The following is a 7019-nucleotide window of genomic DNA, read 5'->3' on the forward strand; positions in this document are numbered from 1 at the left end:
GCGTTTAAAGGTTAACTTTATACCTGGCAAAAAATTACTCTCCAGTTAAGGTTTTTCTCAAAAGGTGACAGCTTTTCAAGGATTCCCGGCACGTTTTAACTTAAAAGAAGATTCTTTCAAGTGATTTGGGAGATTTTATCCGGTCAATGGAGGGGAAAAAGAACCTGCTGAGGTCTCACAGAAAATCAATGGAATAGTCTTTAATCTAATTAGATTTTTCTCCGGTTTCATTATTGTCTGGTTTACAATAAATGCATCTGAGTGATCGCCTCATGAATTTCCAGAATCTACTTACAAGATTGTGTCTTCCCAAAGTTATGTTTTGAGAGATGCAGTGGAAGAGTTGATGAGGAGCACTTGGTTTTCCTCTCATTGATGCTTGGTGGTTTTTCCTTTTGCTGTACCCATGCTCAGCGGTGTATTCCGTCTTACACGTGGTCTCCTACACCCAAGGAGCATTCGTCTGCGAGCTACTGAAGTTGGCTGAACCTTAATCTGAGTGCTGGTCTGCAGCCTTTGATGTCTTGCCATACTGCGTATCTCTTGAGCAGCAATTGCAATGCCACTGTATTTACCAAAAATGTAGAGAGCAGATACAAGAGGACTTTGAGTATGGATCTTGGATAAGCTTGATGTAAATGACTATATTGGCATCTAAAATACTTCTGGGTTTGTCTCCAGGTGATAGTCTAAGAACGTGAACATTTCATGAAGTTTTTATCAGAGATCTTTTTAACGAGTAGATCTAGGAGTGGCACTAAGCTGTTCGTATTGCCTCCCGAGGGACTACTCAGCCCTCAAACTGTCTGTTCTTACAATCCAGATTTCCAATGAACGATGATAACGGTGCATCGTGTGACTGAATATTATCTGTAATCTCATCATGATTGTCACAGAATTGGTTTCCAGTCCTGCCCTCCTGGTTTGCATTAGTTGTGTTTTCTTCATTTTCTACGGAAACTGACGCAAGACCAGCTTCTACGGGTTGAAACCATGCACATTCCCCTTGTAGAACTTTTACAAAAGCTTCAACAACTACTGCAATACATGTGATGATCACATGGGGGTATTTCGTAACTTTTGTTCCAAGGAGTACATTCCTACAAACAGATATTAAGTAGTAATCAATGAATCATCTTGAAGCTTGACAATGGAGGCTATGATCCCGTATAGGGCCCGCGACAAGGTGCTATGATTGCAAACGAGTGACAGGGACCGGTTTAAGGCTTGGCTGCGCGAGTGCAGGTGCGCACGCTGAATCGGGCTGCGGGCTCCCTTCAGTTGTCGGGTGTGATGTTCGTAATTATGTCAAATAAACACTGATAGAGAAGGGAATTAACTGCAGATTTGATCCACAAACACGTTTTTATATTTTCTGTGTATGTTTTCAATGTTTTAATGTCTTTATTTCAAGTTTGCGCTGCTCTCACAAGAGACAATACACTCATGCAGCGAAGCGAATTTTTGAGAATTTTTATATGCATGTGGTTTTGTGGTTCTTTGCCCTTGTGGACCCAACTCATGCACAGTGCAGCCACGCTTTATTCTGATACAAATGATCGGCGCAAGTTTTGACACTTTTGAGAATCAGCATTGCGACAGAGACCTTTTTTACGAGTAGATCTTGGAGTGGTAATAAGCTGTTCGTATTGCCCCCCGAGTTCCAAATTACACATCTTTAAAGGTTTGGTAGTCGGGAAAAAATTAAACTGCTTGAAATTTCGTATATAGGAATGATTCCTACACATTTTTGGGGACTAGTTTCACGCAGAACACGGATTTATATAACCCACACTGCACCGTCACTTTGACTTTCGTGGTGTTTTACGTACAACATGTACAATGTACAGGTACATTGTATGCTTAAGCAGCGCATGTGAGTAATTCACCTGAATGCTAACGAGTTTACACCATGAATGATGCATGTAGATGGGCGAGGTACGTCCGGGGATGGTTAGTCGCGAGTTCACATAACTTGCACGGAAGGGGTGACGCTTATAGGCAGAAAAAATGCAACAAGGAAAGGAAGCAAGACAGCACGACGCGACACGTCGTGTGTGTACAAACGTAATGGCAAGAAGGCGAGGCGAGCGAGGGAGCCGTCGTGCCGTCGCGTCGTGTAGTTGCGTCGCCTGGAGGGAGGCTAGAGAGGGAGAGAAATGTGTGTCGTAAATAGTACACCATAGTTTGGAGCCTCTGAACGCTCTCTGAAAACGTGCATTTTTTGTTGGAAGAAGTGCTGAATGAATTTGTGCAAGGCACTCTTGGACCTAAGCGACGGTACATTTCCATGGCGGTGGAGCATAAAGTTGTAGAGTCGCCATTGGTCTTGCTAGTAGACTGTTAAGTTGGTTTGGAGAAATCGTCGTTCATGCCGTCGCTTTTCCACTTGTAGTACTCGTGAATCATCGGTGTACGTCATATGGGCCATGGGGACGAACACATTATTTTGACGCGGTCAACGATCGGTGCATAACCGGCTGTTGGTGAGGTTACTTAAAACTCTGGCGTACATTTCGGGCTAAAGTTTGGAAGTTGAAACTCGAGGTCAGCTGCAATTAAATGTGGTTGTCTCTGTCACCACCTGTCAACCAAGTCTTCCTTCCTCCATGCTCTCATTGCCAGGACATCGAATTGTGATCAGTGACAAAATTACACATTGCAAGTTTTTCTTTTTGATTTCATGGAGTGTGTATTCCATACAGCAAGAAGTGCACTTTGGAGAAGTGTTTAATGACGATCAGTACTCGTAGCTATAGAATCATATTGTTTCGAGTTTTGCCCTTTTTCCTACTTCCTGTTGGGGATGAGTACAGGAATTCAGTGATTATACTTTTTGTGTGTCTGCTTAGTCGTCTTCCTGATACTGGATTTCTTCTCACACCAGGCAGGTCACAGTGGAGTCGAGACTGATGTTTATCGACATTCTCCTTTATATGTTTAAGGGGGCGCCCGTGGTGTATTTAAAATGGCACAATGATTAAAACAAGTGGACTAGTATCAGATTGTGTTCAATTCAGTTAAAGTGCTGTGTCATGTCTGGTGCTGCAAAGACGGTAATAATGCCGAATAGTTCATTATAGCAGCACAACAATGAGAAAATCATACTTTACCTTAGGAAGTTCACAGACTGAAATACGTTACAGGACGTCGAAGTCCATGTATGAGTAAGTAAACACGAGTAGAATTGAATACTACAAGAGTATCCAAAAAGTTAATAAAGAAGTTGTTATTTAAACACACAGTCTCTCTACATGTGACAGATAATGTGATGATACCACACACGACTCTGGAAACTAGCTCCAATGAGCATTTTCTGGACCAATGCAAAGGAATTAAGAGCACGAGTACAGTCGCTTGAATTTGCACTCCCTACGAAAAAGAAATTGTCGATATGCAACAGCCCATGGGCATACATTTATCATTGTAATATGATCCATTAAATTGGAACCCATGTAGATTAAAGTCATCCGGATGAACCGGTAGCAAGCAAAATGCTGACTTTATGTTATATTTGGCCATGAGTGCACCGGGACCAGTACTAGACACCAAAGTGACTGCCTCATCAAAACTAGTGTAACTAACAGCAGTAAGAGCAGGATCAGTGTGGTCGTTTACCGAGTTGCCTTTGGGGAAGAGAAATTGTGAATCAAGCGAAATTGCCCTGGTGTTTGTTTGGGTACCAGACCAACAGGAGAACAGCGCGAGTTTGGTAAAGGAGGGTTAGAATAAGGACCAGCAATTCGGCCAAAACGAATTTCACGACTGATTTCTCCTGTAACGATGTATGATTGTCATGAACTGATCGAACATTACGTACCGAGGTACTAACTCGTGGTCCAGAGTAGCCCAAACGAAATCCAAAAGAAAAGCCACCAATCACTTCCTGAGCAAGTTGCCAATTAGGGTATGTGCTGAGAAAGGGAAGCATACTAGTTATTTTTACCGGTGTTGATAGCGATGGGGTTGGCTGCACCTCGAGTGGTTCGGGGGTTACCTCGACAATTGTTGGCCGAGTGGCCAAGCGAATGGCATACGGAACACTAAGGCAAAGCGGCACGCGAGTCGAAAGCAATGCCTGCGGTTGAAGTCAAAACAGATGCCAGTGTTGGCTCGGTCACGACCTGCGACAAGGGCACGCTGTTGGGTCGGCCTGTTAGCAAAGGCTCGAAAATTGTATGGTGGGGCCACAGGGGCACCTACCAGCATGATCCACAGCTTGGCATCGATGCTTGCCCAAGAACACGCTGGCATGAGTGCTTGCCGCAGGTAAAACTGGATATCATAATCGCACCAACCAAAACCTGGCCGACGAAATGCTGCGGAGCGAATGGTGTCGGCATACTTAAGCAAATGTCACGCACGGTCTGGATGCTGCATTAGATAAATTGAGGCAAAAACTAAAAATGTTGATGTCCACTGCTCTATGAACGTAATGCGAACCGCCGGAGCATGAGGTCGAATTTGCCACGCCAGAGACTCGGGCGAGCCGATCATGAACATACAGTCACTTGGACACGTGGTACGGGCTGGTCGTAAAAGGGACACAAACTCCCCGTTCCAAATGTTTTCCTGAATTTGCCTGGATACCCCCATCCCGAGATCCTCACAAACGCTAGTCAAAGTAGTGTAGTCATGTGAGGTGATGGAAGGAGCGGGATTAAAAGTCAAGGAAACCGAAGTCATGGGCATTGAAGCTTGGGTCAAACTTAGTGGATTGCCCTAAATGGGATTAACTGGGACAGGTGAAGAGGATATATTTACGAGAAAGGGAACACTAGACTCACAGGCTAAGCCCCGAAGAAGTAGGAATTTCCCCAACAATTGGTACAGCCGGCATCGCAGACGATTCCAGCTGGAACGAAGTCGACGGTTCTGTTTTGGTGGACGCATCGGTAGCGGCGTCGCGGCTACTTTGATGGTCGGAGCGAGGCCGTCCACGCGGTTTGCCTGCTACCGTTGTCTGGCCAGCGCCGGCACGTTTCTTGGACTTTGGCATGAAAAATCCATGCAGGGTAGAATCGAAGACAAAAAAAGAGCCGAAAAAACTGCAACACTGAGAACTGCTATGAAAATAAGTTGAACTGCTCGGACAAAAGTGGCCAACGTTGCTCTGCGGTTCTGCCTAAATAGGCAGCAAAGCCTTGTATCAATTAGCTAAGGACCACACATGTCCGTGGGAAAGGAGTGTTTCTTCCGGACCCAAATACCTGAAACCGTCTTGCGGGCAATAAATTTTTTGAAGCCTCATGGGCTTCAAAGGAATAAGTTTCAAATTTAAAGGCATTATCCCGGGCGTATGGTGTTCAAGCAGAAATCATGTAGGGGTCTAGGATTCCTAATTCATTAGTTACCTGATGTAAATGTGACCTCTGACATGTACAGCATACTTTCAAGGCGTGATGATTACTAGCCCTACGTGCAGACTCACAGTACGTGATCTAAGCGACACATCTGTCTGCTTGAACACCATACGCCCGGGATAATGCTAAACATTTTGGGCGCCTCTCACCGATAGTTCCCACGCTTGAATTGTGCACCTTTCTTCGTACCTTCGCAGCATTGACATCTTGTGGGATTATATAGCTTTGAAAACTTTTTGTACCAAATTTCAGACGTCATACGTTTTCTGGTTTGATTGATGTATACCTAAGCGTTTGTGACTGTCCAGAAATATTTCAGAAGGATATCAAATCACCCAGCACAAGATTCCTGTTGCCGTCTTGATTGGGGCCCGTCTTCAACTGGCGGACGGATCTCCCCCGTATTCTGACGTCGGCAAATAGACAAGAACGCTATGGGCCATGAGCTGGACAAAAGATGGCAGTTTTCCTCGCAAGGCTCGCAGGCATAGATAAAATGTGGACCCGCAACGCCTTAATTAGTTGAAATGACTGGAGGTCCTGTGGCAGCCATTTTATGGCAGGCCTACCGAAAGTTTCTAAACTAACCAACGTTAACTTATGGAAGACTGCCACGTTTATTTCGAAAATCTCCAATAATTTTAGTGCATCACATTCGATTACTGCCTGAGGGTACACTTCAGTAGTGATTAGTAGGAACAAACTCTTGCAGATGATGTTCGAGTCTATTAGTATTCACCGGGAAAGTGTGAAACTAATCCCCAAATTCGGTGAAGGCCGAGTATTAGCCTTGAGCAAGTGCTCCTCCAGTTTTTTCGCCTGATCCGCACATTTAAGCGGCTTTCCCCTAGACAGTATTATTGTTTGCAGAACCAAATTCAATAGAATTTTTTCTTTCTATTTTCAGCAATTCTTGGACTAGAGTTTTCTTTCACAATAACTGAAACGCACATTTGGCAGGACTAACCCCAGTCCTGCGGCAAGTTAGGAAAGGACCGTCCTTTAAATTTCACCGGTTGAGTTTGACAATTACCAATCATAAACAGAAACTGGAGGGTGTTTGAGACATTCCTTAGCAACCCCCTCCCCCCCAAAAAAACAAGTTGCTAGAGCATAAAGTGCACCAACTTAAAACTTGAGAATATTCCTTTCCATTTTGTCATACTTACACTGACAGGGGGCCTGCAAGAAAATATTTTCCAGAGGGGGCCTACATTCTGTTACAAAAAAGGAAAATAAAATCCGACAGGCAGTTCATGCATGTTAATGCAAACCCAGTCAGGAAAATCCTTTCAATTAAAAATTTGTGTACAAAGCATGAGGCCAGTATTGGGAGAGAAACGTGTCCTTGGCACAATGCCATCAGGTCTGTGCTAAATCGCCACTGATACATGGGCAAAGAGCTGTGAAAAAATTAGGCCTCACTTCACGTTTTCCACGGTGTTTACAATGGACACGACCATCATCTGCCCCATAAAGGCCCTATCATTTCACAATTGTCTTTGCATGAAAAACATAATTTTGGGTGACGAACTCCAGGCCAAAGCCAGAAGTACGATAATCGAGCACTTAAATAGAGAGGTAGAGAAAAGGAAGCAACTTTTCATTGCTCTGAAATACAGGAACGGTCTACAGTTACTGTAATTCACACACTGG

The 7019-nt window shown here is 44.2% G+C and overlaps 1 pseudogene; it reads right to left on the minus strand.

Annotated features, from left to right (window-relative positions):
* Window positions 1-3932: 3932 nt before the first annotated feature.
* On the minus strand, window positions 3933-5212 carry LOC147795703 (uncharacterized; annotated as a pseudogene).
* Window positions 5213-7019: the final 1807 nt, after the last annotated feature.

The sequence above is a fragment of the Acanthaster planci genome, linkage group LG21 (genome assembly GCF_054643075.1).
Source record: "Acanthaster planci isolate LZ-2023a linkage group LG21, COTS_SCS, whole genome shotgun sequence".
In the NCBI taxonomy this organism is placed as follows: domain Eukaryota; kingdom Metazoa; phylum Echinodermata; class Asteroidea; order Valvatida; family Acanthasteridae; genus Acanthaster; species Acanthaster planci.